Source organism: Eptesicus fuscus, chromosome 16, assembly GCF_027574615.1.
Source record: "Eptesicus fuscus isolate TK198812 chromosome 16, DD_ASM_mEF_20220401, whole genome shotgun sequence".
NCBI lineage: Eukaryota > Metazoa > Chordata > Mammalia > Chiroptera > Vespertilionidae > Eptesicus > Eptesicus fuscus.
In genome coordinates this window covers 19963013-19985543 of record NC_072488.1, presented here as the reverse complement: position 1 = coordinate 19985543, position 22531 = coordinate 19963013, and positions in this window count along the sequence as shown.

Sequence of the window (22531 nt, the reverse complement as noted above, 5' to 3'; positions counted from 1 at the left end):
GGAGAAGAGTGAGGGAAACAAGAGATAGTAAAGTCAAAAAGGACTAAATGTCTAAAAGGCAGAAGAGAAATTTCAGGAACCAAAAAGGTAAGCTTTTAACAACTTTTTGACTCAGTAGGAAAGTCTAGAAATTGTGATAATAATGGAACACTGAGACAACTTCCTGGAAGAGTCCATAAGCCCTTTAATCATGAACAAAAAGGGACAAAGGATCAAGATACACAGATGAGATATGCTTGCAGCCCTAAGAGTTAGGGAACCGTTGCCAAATCTCTGTGGAGGAATTTGTCTTGTCCTTGTGTGATGAACAAGGCCTAAACATATAATGTTCAATGTATTAACTAGGTGAATGAACACTGTATTGATCAACTGAGTACATGGAGTTATCTTCAAATAACCCATCCATGCTTTTAAACTTTGATTCCAGAATCCTAATCAGGTATTATTTACAGCAACGAAAACAATCTGACAGATCCTAAATGCCATGTTGACATCCACGCTATGTCACAGATGGTGGACAGATCAGCTGAAATAGAAAATGCTTGCACACTCACTATCGCAAGGAGAAAACGTGTACATACCACATGGAAATAACATCCAATCTTCTCACTCCCCGATTGGTCTCTAAAACCATTACTGTGACTCAGTCCACTGACCAAATTTTCCCTACAAATAACACTACTATTCCCTCAGTTTGCACCAATTGGGTTGAAGTAATTTATATCGTTATAAATGTTTGATAGCCTTAATCTTTCCAGAAGAATTTGCATTTTAAAAATAGAAGACCTGTTAACTTCAATTGACCTTTGACCTAAAGGGTCTAGTAAAGTGTAGTGTATTTTTGTTTGTTTGTTTTTGTTTGTTTGTTGTTTTTTTAGTTTGTGGAGAGATCATCTGACTGGTACAGCCTGGCTCCCAGCATGGCCAAGCACTTAGGGGTGACATAGTTCACACATCAATGCTAGGGTCCTACCTAGGGGTGGAGAGTTGTGTTGGTGAGGATCTTATAGGCTACATGGACATCCTAAAAGCTGATTCTTATAAGAGGCCTTCCCACAGACCTTTCAAATTGGTATTTTCCAAACTTCCCTGGTGTAGAACCATCAGACCCTCTCCTGAAGAGTCTAAATTAGTGGGTCTTGGATGAAGTGGAGCCTGGGAATGTCTATTTTTAGTAAATGCATCAGATGGTCTTTATCATGAGAGGAGCCTGGGAAACCCCACTGAAGCAAATCACAGAGGCTGCCACCTACACAGAAGGACATCTGCACTGTGCAGCCAAGCTGTACAACCGTGCATTCCTCAAAATGCTTCCGCCTGTGATTCTCTGTGAGCCTAATCTCTCCTCAACCTGATATCTGGGGAGTCTTCTATCCGGAATCACTTAAAAATCTCAGGAAATAATTGTGAGGAGACTCAAAATTACCCACACTTCAACTTTAACTGGAGACAAGGGTCCATCCTTTCAATGCTAGATGTAAAGCAAGGATTAAAAAGAAGCAGTCAACTTCCCATACAGATTTCTCTCCCTTTTCCTGAGACCAGGGTGGTAAGAAAAACTATCTTCCTTTAAGAACTTCAACTGCCTTGGGAGTGGATCAACTTGACACCTCTCACATTCTCTCTTCACCCCAACCCCGACATTCCAACCTACATGGGTGTCCAGGCATTTTATCACATCACTTGGAAGATTAATTCCCCACTTCTAGAATATCCCTATAAAGATTTGATGCGACAGTGATGTATAACAAACTAAAGGCTTATCCTTACGTGTTGCTTTAAGACTCAAATAACACAGAAGCATGGAACAGATTGAAGGATCCCAGAGGGAAGGTGGGGATGGATGTGTGGGTGGGAAGAGATTAACCAAAGAAATTGTATTCATATATACATAACCCATGGACATAGACAATAGGATGGTGAAAACCTGGGGAAGGGGAAGGAGACAGGATAGAAGGGGTCAACTGGGGGGAAAAGGGGGACATGTGTAATACTTTCAACAATAAAGATTTTAAAAAACAAACCAAAGACTCAAATAATAGTATCCTAAGGGAGACAATGTAATGGGGCTTATCTTTATGTGGGGGTAATCAGATAAAATAAGTCACAAGTTGCAACTAAAGTAAGGATCAAGTAGACAACTAATGACAAATGCTGAAATATTTTTCATGTGTAAAGTACATTTGATTTTTTAAAAAGAAGTATGTTGCACAAGAAGAAATACAAAAGGCCAATGAACATGAAAAATTGTTCTACCTCAGTAAAAGAATAGAAATTAAAAGAACAATAGGCTTGGGTTTTGCCTATCAAATTGACAAAGATAAAAAAGAATAACTCCCAGGTCTGGGGAGGGTGTGGGAAGACAAGCACTTCACATTGCTGGTAGGAGTATGAACAGGTACAGCTTTTCCAGAAGGTATGTATTTCTAAAGCTTTAACAATGTTCAAGCTTCTTAACCAAACAATTTTGCTTTTTAAGAATCTATCCTAAAAAATGATTAAGACTGGGCACAGATTTACGACAAGGCTGTTTATAACAACATCGACCATATTGTCTAATACCCGGAGGAAAGAATAACCAGCAATAATAAATGGTTGAGCAAACAGGCAGATGCATACAATGGGTACTACACTGATGAGGTACAGTAGTGTTTATAGACAGGGAAGTATATTGGCAAAATGTTAAGTGGGAAAAATAGTTATAGGAAGGATGATCTCATTTTTATATTAAAAATTATAGAAGATACATTTGGACATGGTTGCCTAGTACACAATCCATTATATGGAATTAACTCACCCATAATCACTACCAAAAAGGGGGACTTTCTGGCTGTATTAATTACAACTTGATTTTGGCTGATTGATGTGAGGAGCCAGTTAATAGCCTGTATTTCTCGGACTAGAGAATTGGAAGTAAGAGATACAAACCATGCTCACATGATTGTTGACGTGTGAACTGAAGGATGTTATCAAGTCAGGACTGGAGTGGCCATTTTTATTCCCTGCAAGCAGAGAGATCCTCATCCGTGGAAAGGAAAAGAACAGAACAGAGAATGGGTGTAATGTGAGACTCTGATGGGTGGAAGGAGGCATGTCACTGTATCCCTCCTCTCCCCACTTTTAGTTTAGCTATCCTGAATCATATAATAGTAAACTTCATGCTGTAGCTGATTTGGCTCAATGGATGGGGTGTCGGCCTGCATACTGAAGGGTCCAGGATTCAATTCCGGTCAAAGGCACATGCCTGGATTGCAGGCTTGATCCCCAGTAGGGTGTGTGCAGGAGGCAGCAGATCAATGATTCTCTCATCATTGATGTTTCTATCTCTCTCTCCCTCTCCCTTGCTCTCTGAAATCAATAAAAAAAATATATATATATATATATATATATATATATATATATATATATATATATATATATATATATTTAAAAGAGTAAACCTCCTGATTTCATATAGATTACTTCTGAAAGATGGCATTTCAGATCAACTTTATAAGCTCCGTTTTCTTTCTGGTATTTTCTTTTTATTGTAACACATAAGGTGAAATGTCAGAAGGCCGGTCCTCCAGCCAGGACTCTGCTATTAGAGTGCCTTTGGGAAGTCATTTCACCATCTAGAGTCTGTGGGAATTTCAAGCAGGAAACTCCAGGCCTTCTAGAGAAGACAAAGAAAACTCATGGTGGTCAGACCTCAACACCTCAGTATGAAAGGCTAAATAATGTCCTGGAACATAAGGCCAGCAAATGGCAGCCTAAATGTGAATCCTAGTTTAACTACGTAGTGTTCGTGGGTTTGGGCAAATTGCTTAATGGTTTTGTATCTCAGTTTCCATATCTGTAAAATGGGATTAATGTTTATTCTGCCTCCGTGGGACTATTAAATGAGATGTTAATGTAAAGTTCTTGCAGGGGTGGGGGACATCCAGCCTGAGGGCCTTATATAACCTGCAGGCCCCAGTTCCCCACCCCTGGCCTGGAACATAAAATACGTATTGAAGAAATTGTTGTGGTGCGCAGAGGTCTTGTTCAGGGAAAAGGGGTTCCTCCTTTTCCAAGAGATTGTCCCTCCCCTAGGCCAGTGCTTCAGACTTCACTGTGCCCATGAATGCCCTGGAGATGTTGCTAAAATGTGATTCCTTTCAGCGGGTTTGGGGTGGAACCTGAGAATTTCTAGCTAGTCCCAGGTAGACCAATGCCGCTGGTGTGAGTTAACTTTTGCCTCAGAGGATATCTCACACACACAAGCAAAAGAACCCTCACTGGACTGAAAAACTTTAGGAACGGGCCTTTTGGTTACGTGGATGTGGGGTTAAACACTGCCATGTTTTTAGTTTTAGCTCCCGGAGCAACTATTTCTAAAAGATATGATTAGTTCACTTTTTGGCTTTGGGAAGGACGGGACATAATTTAATCTCTCTTTGATGATTTGTGAGGCACTTCAAACCCTGGCGGTGCCTCGGGTCATTTTTCAGAACATTCGTTTCGTTGCCCAGTTCCATAGACACAGGAGTTACAGGATAAGAAACTGCACTGAATTTGCTCAGACTCAGTGCAGAGGCCGAACTCTGTTCAAGGGTTCTACGTGTTTCTATTAACTTTAGAATGTGTGTCTTTTCTTGCCTTAAAGTGAAATGAAGGATGCTATTCTGGTTAGTGCAAGGGCCCAATTGTGCTCTGGATAGTTAAGTTACTTACAATTCTGTAGAACAATACCGTACCAGGGATGTAGCCAGGGATGCCTTCAGACCAGACACCCTGACCTGCAATGAAGAGGGCGAAAGGAAATGTCCAGACCTTGAGGACCTCCTGAGCCGCTTTATCTCATCACGTATGCAAATGCTCCTTTCTCCTCAATCCCGTCTTAACCAAGAGTAGGGCAGCTTCAAAAAAAGGAAACTCGAGACTGCTGCTACTGGACACTCAGGAAAGCCGAGTTTTCCTTTAGCTTGTGGTGCTTTTATAGGGGATTTCTTTCCATGGAGGGGTTATTTCTCAGGCTGTTTCAAACTCACAAGATCTATTAGAAACCACATGAGCCATGTTTAGTCTTGCCAAGCTGTTTTTCTCAATTTAGTTCTGTGTTTCCTTCGTTCTCTTCCATTCTCCTCTTTTTTGCCTTCTTTCCCTCTCTCTCCTCCCTCCCAGGTATTCTTACTGAGACATAATAACCCGGGTGGGTATGCCCAAGAGAAGGCTGCAGTCTCCTGATCCTCACTGTTTGTTTCCAATCCTTGCCCTCCAAGGTTTCTTACAGGAAGACCTGGTCTCCTTTTAATATATTTAAGCCAGGCACCATTTCTCCCAGATGTTTCTCTGATTCTGAATCTTTCTGAATGTCTGCAGCACACACGCATACTTCCCAAAGGCTGCTGGCAAGGGCTCCTTTGGGGCCTGAGATATATCAAGTCTGACCCTCCCTTCCATTTTGGCCATCAATAGACATGGCTATGTATGTCTGCTTGCACAAACCTGTGGCACCCCCATATCAATCCACAATAGACACAAACCTAACTCCTGAAGCCCTGAAGAATGGTGCAGATCAGTGCTGTCCAATAGAAGCATAATGTGAGCCACCTTGGCAGTTTTAAGTTTTCTGGTAACCACATTTTTTTTAAAATAAAAAGGAACAGGTAAAATTAATTTTAATATACTTTAACCCAATATATTAAAATTATTATTGTTTCAATGAGTATTCAATTTATACAATCACTGGTGAGATATTTTACATTCTCCTATGCATACCAAGTCTTTGCAATCCAGTGTGTATGATACACTTACCACACATCTCATGAACCAGCCACACTTTAAGGGCTCAACAGCCACATATGGCTACTGACTCCCACATTGGAAAGAGCAGAATATAGATCTTGACTGTGAATTTCTTACTTAAAGTAGCAGGGCAAGAAGTTTTACACAGCAAATCATAAAGGCATAAAGTTATATATATGAGGCCTGGTGCACGAATTCGTGCACGGGTGAGGTCCCTTGGCCAGGCCGGTGATCAGGGCTGATGGGGGTGCCAGCCAGCCAGGGCAAGGGACTGTGGGAGGTTGGCCCCAGAGCAAGCTAACCCACAGCCAATTCCACAAGGAATTGGGCTCCCTCTTCCCTTCTGTCTGGGTCCGGGGTGCAGGTGAGCTAGATTCGGGGCTGTTAGGGCCCCAGCAGCAAGCTAACCAACAGCCAATTCTGTGAGGAACTGGGCTCCCTCCTCCCTCCTGTCTGGGTCCGGGGTGTGGGTGAACCAGATTTGGGTCTGTCAGGGCCTCAACAGCAAGGTCTGGGTCAGTGTGCATCATAGCTACCAGCTGGTCACCCAGTTGTTCCAGTTGTTCAGTCATAACGGTCGCTTAGGATATTATACATATACTAGAGGCCCGGTGCACGAAATTCGTGCACAGGGCAGGGGGTGTCCCTCAGCCTAGCCTGCACCTTCTCCAATCTGGGACCCCTCGAGGGATGTCCGACTGCCCATTTAGGCCCGATCCCACCTAAACAGGCAGTTGGACATCCCTCGCACAATCCAGGACTGCTGGCTCCCAACTGCTCGCCTGCCTGCCTTCCTGATTGCCCCTAACCACTTCTGCCTGCCAGCCTGATCACCCCCTAACCACTCCCCTGCCAGCCTGATTGATGTCTAACTGCTCCCCTTCCAGCCTGTTTGCCCCCAACTTTCCTCCTCTTCCAGCCTGGTCACCCCTAACTGCCCTCCCCTGCAGGCTTGATCACCCCCAACTGCCCTCCCTTGCAGGCCTGGTCCCTCCCAACTGCCCTCCCCTGCTAGCCTGATCGCCCCCAACTGCCCTCCCTTGCAGGTCTGGTCCCTCCCAACTGCCCTCCCCTGATGGCCATCTTGTGGTGGCCATCTTGTGTCCACATGGGAGCAGGATCTTTGACCACATGGGGGCAGCCATCTTGTGTGTTGGAGTGATGGTCAATCTGCATATTACTCTTTTATTAGATAGGATAGAGGCCTGGTGCATGGGTGGGAGCCAGCTGGTTTGCCCTGAAGGGTGTCCCAGATCACGGTGGGGGTTCCCTTGGGGCATGGGATGGCCTGGGTGAGGGGCCTGTGGTGGTTTGCAGGCTGGCCATGCCCCCTGGCGACCCAAGCGGAGGCCCTGGTATCTGGGATTTATTTATCTTCTACAATTGAAACTTTGTAGTCTGGAGTGGAGCCAAGCCTTCTGCTCACTCTGTGGTGGCAGCCATTTCTGTTGGGGTTTATTCACCTTTTATAATTGAAACTTTGTAGCCTGGAGTGGAGGCCTGGGCTGGCCAGGGCTGCAGAAGCTTGGCTTCCTCCATCGCCAGGGGCAACCCTAGCCTGCTCTCTCCAGCTCCGTGCCTGCCACCATTTTTGTTGGGATTTATCTTCTATAATTGAAACTTTGTAGCCTTAAGCGGAGGCCTGGGCCAGCCAGGGTGTGCGGAAAGCTTGGCTTCCTCCATCGCCAGGGAAACCCAAGCCTCCCTTCTGCTCTCTCCATGGCCGCAGACATCTTGGTTGGGTTAATTTGCATATCACTCCTTATTGGCTGGTGGGCATGGCTTGTGGCGTGGCTTGTGGGCGTGGCTGGTGAGTGTAGCAGAGTGATGGTTAATTTGCATATTACTCTTTTATTAGATAGGCCTAGAGGCCCGGTGCATGAATTCATGCACCAGTGGGGTTCCTCAGCCTGGCCTGTAGGATCAGGCCAAACCAGCTCTCCGACATTCCCTGAGGGATCCCAGATTGCGAGAGGGCACAGGCCAGGCCAGGGGACCCCACCAGTGCACAATCGGGGGCAGGGAGAAACACGGGAGGTTGGCCAGCAAGGGAGGGACCGTGGGAGGGCTCCAGGGCATGTCCGGCCCATCTTGCTCAGTCCCAATTGGCTGGACCCCAGCAGCAAGCTAACCTATCAGTCAGAGCATCTTCCCCCTGGTGGTCAGTGAACATCATAGCAAGCATTTGGGTGGCCTTAGCATATCATTAGCAAATTATGCTTTGATTGGTTGACCAGACAACCGACACATATTAGGCTTTTATTATATAGGATAGATTATTGATTTCAGAGAAGGGAGAGGGGGAGAGAGAAACATCGATGATGAGAGAATCATTGATAGGCTGCCTCCTGCAGGCCCCAGACTGGGGACTGAGCCCACAATCCGGGCATGTGCTCTGACCGGGAATCAAACCTGGAGCCCTTCCACGGTCCCTCCCTGGCTGGCCAACCTCCCGTGTCCCTCCCTGGTCCCGATGGTGACCTCCTGGTTCAAAGGTCAATGCTCAACCACTGAGCCAGGCCAGCTGGGCCTTAAAGTCTTTTTAAAACAGCTCTCTGCACCCAAGGCAATTGCTAAGAATCTCTTATCTCACTTACCTTCAGTCCCTTTACTCTCTGTCTCACTTTCCCTTTATCCTCCTCCCTCTCAACTTGCCGTTTCTACCCCAGGCCCCTGACACTGAAAACCCTTTCTGGCTGCTTTTTTCCTCCCAATAATATGTTTTCCTGGAATTGTAATGAATAAAATTATCTATCTTATTTGCTTCTTCTTAAGGGTTCACAGTTCTGCCAGCACCAGTCCACCAGTTCCCCCCACCCTCTGGTTTCCTGGGACCACGCCTGGGTGAGCACCAGTGATCCCCAGCTGGAAACAGATGAGCCACTCTTCAGATTCATGGGGACTTCACCAAGGCAACCAAATCTGCCTGCGGTGAAAATGCTCCTCTCACCAGCCCACTTCCCAAAGCCCGGCTCAGGACCACTGCCAGCCCTGCAGCTCTAACAGGAGAGTTAATGGGAAGAGAAAAGATAATGCTCCTTGGCAAACACGGTTCCCTCCCTATGGTGCCTGAGAGTCTTGGGCGTGAGAGGGTGGGAGAACACAGATGCAAAGCAACCCTCCATGGACCCCCCCCCCTTTTATTCTCTTCAGGGGCCACCTAATCAATCATGATTTGTTTGTACAGCTTTTCTGTCAACACCAATTATATCTACTCTCGCTTCTCTCAGACTCAAATGTGCTGTCCCCCAAAGACAAGGCGGGTGCATTACATTTTTCCCGTGTTGGGAATGGATGTGCTCATGTTCGGCCCTATCCTCCCTAAGATTCCTTATAAACTCCTAGTTTTGAATCAATTAGTTGGGGTGAGATAGCAAACTTTGCCCATAGGATAGATTCTCTATCTATGGACAATTGACATGCATAATAACATCTAAATAAGCAGCCTTGAACTTCTTAAAAACACTGTTGAGTCTAATTGAATGAACCCTCATTACTACCGTATCCATATCCAAAATATGATTGGACCATGCAAGATCTACCCCAAAATGACCCACATTTTCAGAGGGATCAGAATCAGCCCAGACTACCTAGGTCAGTGGTCGGCAAACTCATTAGTCCACAGAGCCAAATATCAACAGTACAACGATTGAAATTTCTTTTGAAGCCAAATTTTTTAAACTTAAACTTCTTCTAACGCCACTTCTTCAAAATAGACTCGCCCAGGCCGTGGTATTTTGTGGAAGAGCCACACTCAAGGGGCCAAAGAGCCGCATGTGGCTCGCGAGCCGCAGTTTGCCAACCACGGACCTAGGTCATTCAGGTCAAGAGAGGCCTACATCGACATGATTAAATCCCTGAAGTCTTCTAAAGCAATGCAGTAGTGGCAGAAATGGGTCATCCAGGGAGAGCATGGATCTGCATAGTATTCAATTCAGCATCTTGCACCTCATATCCATCACTCAGAGAAACCCCGGGCTGAAGACCTGGCTACTCTCGATACACCCTCTTGTATCTAAACATTAAAAAATACCCAAGAAATATTAATTGTTCTTTGCCTCTTTCCCCAGCTGAATCAAATTATTCTAACATTGAATGGCTTTTTAATAACTTTGACACACTCCTCCTCCTATGTCTGCCAATATTACAATGTATTATTTGGCTGGTGATTTCTCTCTCTCTCTTTTTTTTTCTCAACTCAGCAGGCAGAGTGCTTCTCCTGACTTGGCAGAAATTGAGGATGTCCATTTTTGCTTACTTTTGTGCCTGTTCATTGCCCAAACTCCATAATCTTTAAGGTATTTAAATTTTTCTCCGTTTTTTTTTTTTTGGGGGGGGGGGAAGGAGGAAGGGGATATTTCTGGGCCAGATACTCAATATTTTCCAAGTTTACTCTATAGTTTAAAAAGTACCTAACATGGGTCTCTACCTCCTTACAGTTCTCAAGAAATATTTAATTGTCAAGTGGGACAAGTTATGCAAGAATTATACAGACAATATAATTAACTGAAAGGTGTTTTTGTTTTCCTGTGTTAAAAATAGGAGCATGGCCGAAACTGGTTTGGCTCAGTGGATAGAGCGTCGGCCTGCGGACTCAAGGTTCCCAGGTTCGATTCCGGTCAAGGGCATGTACCTTAGTTGCGGGCACATCCCCAGTAGGGGGTGTGCAAGAGGCAGCTGATCGATGTTTCTCTCTCATCGATGTTTCTAACTCTCTATCCCTCTCTCTTCCTCTCTGTAAAAAATCAATAAAATATATTTTTAAAAAAATAGGAGCATGTCCTCCTGTATGTGGTACACAGTCATAGTTTCCTCTGAACTAGTTCATATAATACATCTCTCTTCTGATTTGGATGAGTAATAATTCAGAAAAGTTCAAGACAGCTGTGGTACAGTGGCAAAAGTGTCGATGAACTAGACTCTACCACTAGCTAGTTGTATCCTTGGAAAATCAGTTAATACTCATAAGGCATATTATCTTCATCTTTTAAGACAGGAAATTAGATTAGCTCAATGGTTCCCATATGCAGGTCCCTCAGGGACTCTGAATCCACTGGGTTTCCAAATCTGTGTGTGCACCTCGTAAGCTATAGATGAAATAAATGACATGTCTAACTCATATAGGTATAGCTATTTGTTTTCAAACGTATGTAATTGCTGTTCTGATTAATAAAGTTTAAATTCATGTAAAATGATTATTCCGTTCATAGTGGCATACTATCATTTTATAGATGCTACAAGTTTAAGTGCTCCCGCATAGGAATCTAAAAAATGTTGAGGTTCAGACGGGGTCCTCACACTTGAAAAGGCTTGGGAACAGCTGTGATATGATGATCGATAAGACCCCTTGCAGCAGTAAAACACTATGACTCAACATTTGTATTTTGGTGAGAAGGGGGAGTGGGGTGGGGGAACCTTCCATACTCTAACTCAAAGGCCAGTAGGGACATAGCTGAGCATGGGGCAGTCGTGGAGAAACCATCCACTCGCACTGTGAACACTGGTCCCACTGCACCCGAACTGCAAAAGCTCTTGTAGAAGAGGGCAACATTCCAGGTGAAGGCTATTCGTGTCCTCGAAGATTTCTTGAGACATCCCCCCCCCCCACCCCCGCACTTCTCTGTTCCATTTAACTATTGACTCCCTGCTGGCTGATGCTTCTGGAAATAGGCGCTCTCTATACCAATCACAGCAGCTAAGCATGAAGCAAGCAGTCCACTCTCATTCATAGCCACAGTGTTTTAACTTGGAACAACTACTTTCAAAATAGGCATGAGTAAGTATTAAGCAAATGATACCCAAACCACAAACCACTTCGCTTGGAAACCATCTAAGTTTTTTCCCACCTTCATGTAGGTGAAATGCCTGATGGTAAGACGTATTCCAAGAATGTAGGACTATATATTCATTTATGTAAGAAGCCAAGTTTAATGATCATAAAAATATAAGGAGTTAAATAGATTTTAAAGAAGAGAGGAACAACTTACTTATTATGGGTTCCTTAAATGATAGACCATCTTTTGTATACCTTTGTATCCCTAGCATTTGTTTATGGTGAGTGTTACTCATAAATATTTTTTAAGTGGCAAATTTCCTGAATATAAAAAGAAGCATTAGAATTGGAAGAGGATCTTGACTAACCTTCAACTAAAGGGGATGGGATTAAAAATAATCAATCACAGCCTATGAAGTTAATATGAATAATACAGAACTAGAGAATTATTTATATGGATGTATTTTCTAAGAGCTTGGGAAAAAATGGGAAATGAGCCAATAGAACTACCAGAACATATCTCTGCAAAGTCATAATACCAATTTCCCCACTATCTTAACTAAAATTAACTTCTTTGGAAATGATTTATCAGATTACATATGGAGTTAGAATATGTGAGACTATATGAGAATATGAAGTAACTAAATATGTCAGCGGAATGACCCAATAGACTATTTACTCTAACATAAAGAAACCAAAGAGTAGTATGTACCAAAACTCTTAGTTCAGACAAAAACAAACAAAACAGCTAACTTAAACTGCTTCAAAAGAGAGAAGGCACTGGTGAGTTTGTGACATGTGACTAGATGTTTAATATGGCAACAAAGAGAAATATCAACCAAAGAAAGAAAACTGACTGGAATAATAAAAGTGGAAATCAACTTTTTTTTTTTTAGTAACCACTTGTATCTGGTGCTATTCTAATTACTTTCTCAACTAATTTCATCTTTTCAATTCTGCCAGGCAGGTATAGGCAATGTGAGCCCATTTTACGAGGAGGCTAGAGAATTTTGCCCAAGATGACCTATCCAAAAAGTGGCAGGACCGGGATTCAAAGACAGGACTTTGACCCTGAGGCCCATGATCCATGTTGACATTAAACCACTCCCTTTAGGGATCCTAATGGAAACTAGGAAAGCAAGAGATTAAGGGAGCATGAGGAGAAGTGCCTTTGACTGTGAAAAGTTCAGGGTCAGCGTCTACTAAATGCACAAGAAAAGCCTGGCTGCACACAGAAGAAAGGTGAAATGGTCCGCCCCGAAAACAAGGGACTGAGCATTTCTTTTCTTAAAACATAATTGTATTGATTTCAGAGAAGAAGGGAGAGAGAGATAGAAACATCAGTGACGAGAGAGAATCATTGATTGGCTGCCTCCTGCATGCCACACACTGGGAATCGAGCCTGCAACCTGGGCATGTGCCCTGACTGGGAATTGAACCGTGACCTCCTGGTTCATAGGTAGATGCTCAACCACTGAGCCATGCTGGGTGGGCCTGAGCATTTCTTTAAAAGGAAGAGAAGGGAGGCATTAGAGGCAGAGGCCACTGACATTGCAACACACTGTTTACAAGATTTTTGCAAAAATTCTGCTGCAGCAGCTGACAAGAACAGCTAAAGGCATGAATCTGGCAGTGTGCCATGGAAAGGCGGGAAAGAGCTGCCGGTTTGATGAACTTAAGAGAAGTCACAAAGAGGGGTGCAAAAGAAATTTACTAGATTTTGAGCAGGGTAAAAGCTTTTTGCTCAGAGAACACCAATCATGTATACACAGACTAGACAATAATACAAAGCAGTTTAAGATCAAGGAGCATAGGAAATATTACTTGTGATACAGACGATAAGAAATATAGAAAAATCAGATATTAGTGCTAGATACCATGTGTGCCTTTTATCTGAATTCTTTAAAAAAAAAAGATAATCCCAGACATTAGTTTGGGAAAGTATTTTTAATTATAGTTTAATGAAACAAACAAAAACCAGTGAGGTTTCATTGAGTAATTGAGAAAGTATTGACTGGAAGTCTAGAGATTTAACAGAATACAGGGTTTAGAAAAATTGGTTTATAGTTGTGAATATGTGAAACACAGTCTATTCTTGTATTATTATTTATAAATTATTGTATTATTTTCTATATGAACTATAAACCTACTTTTACCCCACCCTGTATTTCTAAACAAATATCTTTGCATTGCTATAATTTAATTTCCTCACTCATAAGCAGGGTGTAATAATAATTTGAGACTCAGAAGATCTCTGTGAACATTAAATGCAATGATGTTTGTGAAAATTGTATTATTCAATCTTTATCATCATTATTATTATTCCAGCTCTAGTCCTACTTAAGTTGTGTGACCTTAAATGGGAGAGGGGAGATGAGGAGGTTAGACTAGATGATCCCTTTAAAATCTCACTGTCTATGCTTATATAAATCATTATTTCCTCTTAAAAATACATAAATATACTTTGTAATAGATAAGCAATTAAAATGTATAAGAACACAGCACCCCCATACTCAGTGGGTAGAGAGAAAGAGAAATTAAATTGACAAGGAGAGAGCAAAATTGCCCAACCAATCCCATACATTCTGTATAACATGAAGATTTATCAGTTGTAAGAAAACACTTGTAAAATTAAAAGCAGTATAGTAAAATTTTGAAAATAAAGATTAATATGTAAGCAGAGCCTGATCACAACCCATAAAAAGGTCAAATGCCGTCCTGACCGGTTTGGCTCTGTGGATAGAGCGTCGGCCTACGGACTCAAGAGTCCCAGGTTTGATTCCGGTCAAGGGCATGTACCTTGGTTGCAGGCACATACCCGGTGGGGAGTGTGCAGGAGGCAGCTGGTCAATGTTTCTCTCTCATCGATGTTTCTGGCTCTCTATCCCTCTCCCTTCCTCTCTATGGAAAATCAATAAAATATATTTAAAAAAATAAATAAATAAAAGGTCAAATGCCAATAACAGAATCACACAGCAATGTCACTTCTCCATTTATTTGGTAAACTCATAATGATTCTACAAAACTCCATACTGAAGTCTGTCACCTCTCTTTCCCAAATTGTTCATCAAGCACTGGGTATATCATAGGCTTACAAGTCATTTATCCTTGGTTATTTTTCACATCTACCTACTCCCTACATTGTTAGATACTTAAGAATTAGAATAATGTCTTATCTAACTTTATAGCCTAGCGAATCACAGGGTCTGAACCATAAAATGTGTTCAATAATGCTAGTTTGTAAATTGAATTAATTAATTGGATATTGAAAATACAAAGTTCATCATAGAAGCTAGTTCATAGGTCAACAGAAAGGACTTCTAACTTTAAATAGCATCTGACACAGTCTCCCTAAAATTTCTTTCAAAATATCCATGAATATGGAGGGAGGTGGGGTGGATTAAAATATCCCACTCTGAAAAGTAAGACATTTTCATTAGCCTCGATATTGATGGAACTGTGCTGAAGAGTGCAATTGGTAAACCCTTGTGTTATGCTGCCTGAATAGAAAGACTGCCCACCTGGAAAAAGGTGCAAAGGTACATTTCTCCCAATCTGTCTGGCTCCTTGGAATAAGAATACAAGATCTGTCCCAACCCACAACCAGATAACTGACCTTTTTTTTACTAGCTGCTGCTTTTTAAAGCTGTCAAAATATTATTTCCCACCCACCCCCCCGCAACTTACAAAGATTCAACTTATGAATTATAGGTAAAAGAAACTAAAGCAGGTGGAATAGAAATTATAATCAATGACATAATTGAAAAAAAAATCACAAATTGGAAAAATGTCTTAAATATACAGATTTAAGGAGCCCACAGTGTTTCAGAGGAATATACAAATATGTATCAAATCCACAACTAAGTGCATTATTGGAAGAGGTTTTAATATAAATGTGAAGAAAATATTCTTCAAGAATCCAGACAGGAATAGTAAATTACATTTAAAGAGGGAAATATCATACTGGTCTTAGACTTCTTCTTTGTATTATTAGATGTTGGAAGAAAATTAAACAGAATTTTGTGAAGAACATTGTAATCCAAAATTTTATACCCAGTTTTTATGACTCTTTTACTTGCAAGTGAGAGGAAGCCTAGTTCAATCTAGCTTAAGGGATAAATAAATGAATCTATTGGCTCACAAAACTTCCAAGGTAACTTTAGGTACAGCTGGACCCAGGGGCTCAGATAAAGTCATTTTTTCTCTCTTTCTTTCTCCCCACCATCAACCCCACCATCTTCTGCTTCATCTTAGCTCTTCTTTGTTTCAATATTGACCTCATTTTATCCCACAGAATAGACACTCTTTCCCTATCCCAGGAAACATGGCCAAGGAGACAACTGCAAGCCCACATTGTTTTAGCAAATGAAAGATAGACTCTCTACATCCATGAGGTATTTAATCTTATAAAAATACTTTGGTTGTTTGTACTCAGACCATGTCTAGTCACCATGGATGAGAGATTGGTCCATTGTGTTGAAGGCCTGGGTCACTTGCTGCTACAGAGGCTACACTGTGATTAACAGTCTCACAAGAACCTAATGAAGAAGGTCCTTCACAGAAAAAGAGGGTAGGCACAGACAATAAGAGCAAATATCAAGTACATTTCCTCCATGCCTACTTAGCACATATTCATATGCATTTCTGCATTTATAATTTCATAAGTGCCTCCACCTAATATTTATACAACTAATGTATAATTAAAATCACACTTACTTCAAAGATAGACAACTTAGAATCACATCCAGTTACCAACCCATCTTCATGTCCAGGATCTCTGGATGATGCACACATTTCTGACATCCACATATGTCTCGTCTTGATCCAAAAACCTGTAGATTAAATGATTAATGTAATAATCACCTATACTTCCATTACACAGTAGAGGAGGAAAAACAGGATACATATCTTCAATTAAAACTAAATTCAGAAAAGGTGGCATCACATATGCCATAGCATATAACATACCCCAAAGAATAACATAGCAAGGATGTACATCTTGGCTGTAGAACCAATCTGACTGCCCCAAGCTTTCCCCTGTGCACAGATTGAACAAATTCACCATTTTCCAAGGCTGTGCTTAAAATAAATGCAGTGCATACATTTTTCTAGAGGTCCCGCCCCTTATCATCCCTCTTACACTTGATGTTGTTACAAGGCCCTGGAGATTGCCTTAGAAAACTGGCAATCACTAGTTCCTTTGGATTGTCATTTCTCAATTTAACACTTTTAAACCCCTAGTCATCTACTGATTGTGCCCACTTCTGGAAGTGAAAAGCAGTGTCCTTGATTATAGAGCAGACTCTTTTGCATTTCTGTCCCTTAGCAGCAGGTCTTAGCCTTCAGCTAAATGACTCAGGCTGATGTACTGAGGCAGAACTAATAATCAGTGCTGTGTCCTAGCTGAACTCACGTTGGTTGACTATTTACTAGAGAATGAAGTGTTATCTTCAACACCAGCAAATGCTAAGCAGGATAATTTGGGAAGGGGCTTAAAGGATAAAATTTAAAGATTTCTTATATTTTTTCTGAGTCCAAATCATATCCCCTACTGTATCTCCCATCTCTCAACCTGTGCCAACACTAATTTCAGCTTGGGGCAGGGATATTGGTTTTTGTAGTTCCATGAGGTACATGATTCTCTGACCCATAGAGTTTTAAATTACTGCTCACAGCCAAATGGGGAAAAGATATCTCTTAACTAAGTTATATACTATTCCCTTCATGCTTTCAGTGGGACCAATTTATTCTTGAAGCTTTTTCTTTTCCTGAAACACATCAAGAAGCAGAAAACATCCTAAAATTTTGATGACTTCTCTAACACTCCAGTCTCAGCAGGTACATTGTCTGAGTCAAAGGAAACAACAGGTGACCCTTCAGTCATACATCTCAGAACAGCATAACAAAGACTGTCAACTTTCTTGCCCTTAATATGGGGGTGTCTCCATCCCCTCCATGCAAACCCTCATTGTGGAGTCTGTCCCTAGCAATGGCCTGCTCCTAGCATCAATTCTAGGCTTCTTGTTTTTCTTCTTTTCAGTTGTAAACGATAGAAAACCAACCCAATCCATCTTAAAAAGATGAAGGAAATTTATTGAATTGTATGACCGGAAAGTACAAAAGTGAGAATTCAAAACAGCTGGATGAAAGATCTCAAACAATTCACCTGGACCCACTCTCATTTTCTCATTCTCTACTCTCCAGCTCTCTCTTTCTCCTTCCATCTCTCAGATCTGTTTGTATCTGTTTTGTTTGTTTCATTTTATTTATCTTGGCCTCATTCTTTCTTGCCATAGATGGACTGTGTTCACATGATAGGAAACATGGCCACTAGCATCCCAACCCTACATCCATACGGTTCACAATCCATACATGTAATTTAATTCAGGGGCCCATTTCTGGTTCTCTAACACAACCATGTGAGCCAGCTACACAGTAGAGAAGTATAAGTCATTAACGCCTACACAAGGACCTCCCTGTTTCCTGCTGTAACATTAAATTCGGGACAGCTCTAGCATCCCAAGGACCACCCAGATTCAGTCCTGACCAGAACAAGCTTGGCAGGCCCAATGGCGATTGCTACTTTCAAGCAGCTAAAAGGATGTGGATTTTAGGACAATAAAAAAGAAAAAGAAAGTGCTGAGATTTATTGATTCCAAAGAAAGAGTCACCCTTAAGTAATTTGCCCAAGTTACAAGAAATTCTCAGAAGTTCATAGAGAGGCCCAAAATTAGCCTAGTTCAAGGGAACTCCTGACCAAGAACCAGGCAAGACATAAAGACTATCCCACAAGTATAACCATCGATATTGAGCTTGTCTAGATACAGCTTCTCAGAAACACTGCCATTTGATATTTCATTTTTCCAGATCCTTCTCTTTCCAGCCTGTCTTTCTTTTAGTTATCCTTTAGCTACCCTTTGTTATTGATTTATTCTTTGACTGTGGTGTATGTGTATGTGGTCTGTAGATTATCAATTCTTGAATCTACTGAGACTTGTTTTATAGTCTAGTATATGGGCAGTTTTTTGTAAATGTTGCATGACATGTGGGAATCTATATATTTCATGAAATAAAACTTATTATTTGCAAAAAAAGAGAGAGAGAGAGAAATGAGTTATGAAGGCCATAAAAACATATGGAAGAACATTAAATGCTTGTTGTGAAATGGAAGAAGCCAGTCTAAAAAAGCAGCTTATTGTATGATTCCAACTATATGACATTCTGGAAAAGGCAACTCTATAAGACAGTGAAAAGATCAGTGGTTGCCAGCAGTTTGTGTGGGGGGAAGGAGGGTGAATAGCATAGGAGATTTTTTAGGGCAATGAAATTCTTCTGTATGCTACTGTAATTGTGGATACGTGACATTATTCATTTGTCAAAACCCACAGAATTGTACAACAGAAAAAGCGAACACTAATTTAAACTATGGACTTTAGTTAATAATAACATGTCAATATTGGCTTATCAATTGTATCAAATAAGCCATATGAATGCAAGATGTTAACAATAGGGGAAACTGAGGGGAGTATATGGGAACTCTCGGTACTTTTTGCTCCCTCTTTTTGTAAACCTAAAACTGTTCTAAAAATAAAGTCTAGCCAGTTTGGCTCAGTGAATAGAGCATCAGCCCACAAACTGAAGGGTCCTAGGTTCGATTCCGGTCAAGGGCACATACCTCGGTTGCAGGCTCAACCCCAGCCCTGGTAAGGGTGCATGCAGGAGGCAACTAATTGATGTGTCTCTCTCACATTGCTGTTTCTCTCTCTGTCTCTCCCCCTCCCTTCCACTCCCTCTACAAATCAATGGAAAAGTACTCTTGGGTGAAGAGTAACAAAAAAATTAAATAAAAATAAAGTCTAATAAAAAAACAACACACCACATAGTTGGCTGAAGCATCTTTTGGTGCCAGAAATAAGGAAGTACTCAAAAACAATATGTGGTTATGTCAGAAGCACACAGGAGCCAATCTAAAAGAGTTCCCAGTAGCCAAAGAAAGAAATAATGATGGCATGGGATTATGATCCAAAGAATAAAATAAATATCCACAGTCCATCTGATATAAATAAGTAAGTAAACAAAGAAGGGACAACTCTTCCTTATAGAAGAATTCCAATTGATAAATACAGAAGGCATGAGGAAAATAGAAAATCACCAGAACACTACAGTAATAATTGCAAGATGAATGCTCAAATTCATAGAAATTTGAAGAGAAATAGGATATTTGCATGGTCTCAAAATACTGTCTACAAAGTTTATTCATTGCAATGGGAAAATAGTAACTGTATGGTGGAGAAACCTGGCAGACACCACCTTAACCAAGTGATCAAGGTTACCATCACAAGTAATAAAATATATTGAATCATGTATCTACCCAGATGATGCATTGAGAAGGGTACATAGTATCCTTTCCTAAAATGTATAATCGCATCTAATTATGAGAAAACACAAGGAAAACCCAAATAGAGTGGCATTCTATAAAATATCTGATCAGACTCTTCCACAGTATCCAAGTCATGGGAGACAAGGAAAGGCTGAGGTGCTGTCACATTGGGGAGGACTAAACGCAAGGAGATCATGGCTGGCTCCTGGGCTAGACAAGGGACAGCAGTGGGAAAACTGATGGAATCTGAATGAAGTCTGCAGTATACTTAATTGTTATGTATAATTTTCATAATTGTATTGTGGTTATGTAAGACATTAGAGGGAACTGAGTGGAAGGCATATGGAAAGTCTCTGTACTATTTTTGTAACTCTTCTGTAAGTCTAAGCTTATTTCAAAATAAAGATAAAAACAATAGTTGGTGTTGTTCTATGCTTGCTTTTGTTACCAGTGTCTAAACTATTTATGGGGCTGGGAAAATTACTAACTGAAAGTTTTTCTTTCCCCCAAAGACAGAGTTATATAAGTAATATATTCATCTTGATTAATGAGAGATCATTAATTGAGAATGAACCAAAAAAAAGGAAGGAAAACACCTTATAGAAAAAGAAAAGGGGGAAATAATATTAGCATATTCTGTTAAACAAAATTAATATGTAATTGTAAGCATTCAAGTATTCATACTGTGTAAATGCCTTTTGCAAATGAGATTATAGATTTGCTTGCAAACAGAAAACATGCTAAATAAATGTAAGGTGCTATTATTCAAAACAACAACAACAACCAGTGGATGATATTGGCAGCAATCCTTGCAGAAATCTCAGGCTTCCAGGAAGATGCTATCTATAAAGAAACATGCACTGCACACAGCATCCCCACAGCTAGATGGGAGACAGCGTAGGAGAACTAAACATTTCACTCTGAGTTCTCCCATGAATTGAAATTGACTGGCTTGCTGGACAGTAACATGGTGACTTTCAGGATGAACATTCAGGGGACAGAACCCTCAAGCTTCAGATTGTTCCACAAAGTTTCTCTGTGGGACCCGGGCAAATGTAAACAGGGACTTAGCCCAAGTAAGTGACCCTTCAGCTCTGGGACTTGTAACTATGAGCATGTCTGTGTTGCTCCTGTCCACTTACCTGCCCTCCTCCCTTTTATCCACAGAGCTGACGAAGCACAAGGACCTGGGGGATCAGTGGGCGGGGCGGGGGGGGGGGGCGCCTGCAGTCTGTGCGTTTACATCAGTTCTGTAGGACACAGCAAAATCCGAAATGGATTGTGACCTGCTGGTAATCTTTCCCAGCGAATCAAGCGATCATTGATTAAAAATAGCTTTGAACATGTATCACACTTCTATTTCAGGCCTCGTTTTATTTGGAATGCAAATTCTGCTGGAAGCCAGAGCTACAGGAGCAGCAGCTGGAAATCTACTCAGACATTCTAGCCGATTCACACCAAGCCCGGTTGGCAAAATTAATGCTATTCCGCAGTCTCAGGGAAGGAGAGATGGTTAATTATGCCCTACTGACCCGTGGTTTCTATTATGGACACATCTGGACTGAGAGGCTCATTTGAACTCCCCAAATCCACTGTTTTCTAGAGCCTAAACCAAGTTTAAAAATTGATTTATGAGGATGAGACGGTAGTGCATGCAAACTGCCTCGCCCACAGACACCAAGGCAGGCTCCAGTGAAAGTCTGTCCTAGTTTCAAAGGCTCTTTTATGCCTCAGGTGCTCATATTTTCATCAGTGTTTCCTACCAGTTCCGAAAACGCAGTGTTTGGACAGGTTTCTCAGTAAATAATAAATAAAGCACACAGGCCCATTCCTGTATCTCGGGGCTAAGGGTTTTTATTTCCAGGACGCCCTCAACCACCACAAGCTGTGATATTTTCCTCTCTGAGAGGAAGGTGGGCTGGGACCTTGCCTGTTTCAAAGAGAAGCCTTTCAAGGAATGCCTGTGCCCTGCGTGGAGACACAGCCATTTGCTCGGAGGAAAACTTCCTCCCAAAGATCACCAACTCCTATTCCGGCAGCAGGAGTGGGCGAGCAGAGACTGCACGGCTGGAGGTGCATCTCTGAGAAGAGAATTAAAGCAGACCAGGGTGGCGATTCACATTTTACGGCTACTTGCTATTGCACTTAGGCCTCAAATAGCCCAGGTCCCTTAACCTCCCTATGCCTCAACCCATCTTCCCAGTGTTCACAGAGTGGAGAGCATCATCAGTCCAGGCGGCAGCCCCCAGACAGAGATGTAGGGCAGGCATACCTTGAAGAGTCAGGTGTCCCCGACAGGAGGTGATATCAGCAGCACTGGGAGTGCCTTTTGCATGTCTCTACCATGAAACCAAATGCCAAGACCACGAGTGGCCCTTCCCACCGGGAGTCCTGTAAGGGAATGACAGGTGAGGGTCAGATCTGGGGGAGACGAGGTGGAATCCAGATTTACTCAACACAAAAGCCAAGGGCGGGGCCTGGGTTCAGAAACCAAATGGAAGAAGCATGGTGCCCTGGAAGAGCAAGTGCTTAGGAAGCAAACAGATTTGCCTTCAAATCCCAGTTCTACTGCAAGAGTTTCGGCAATGTCCTTGCCTTTTCTGGGCCTC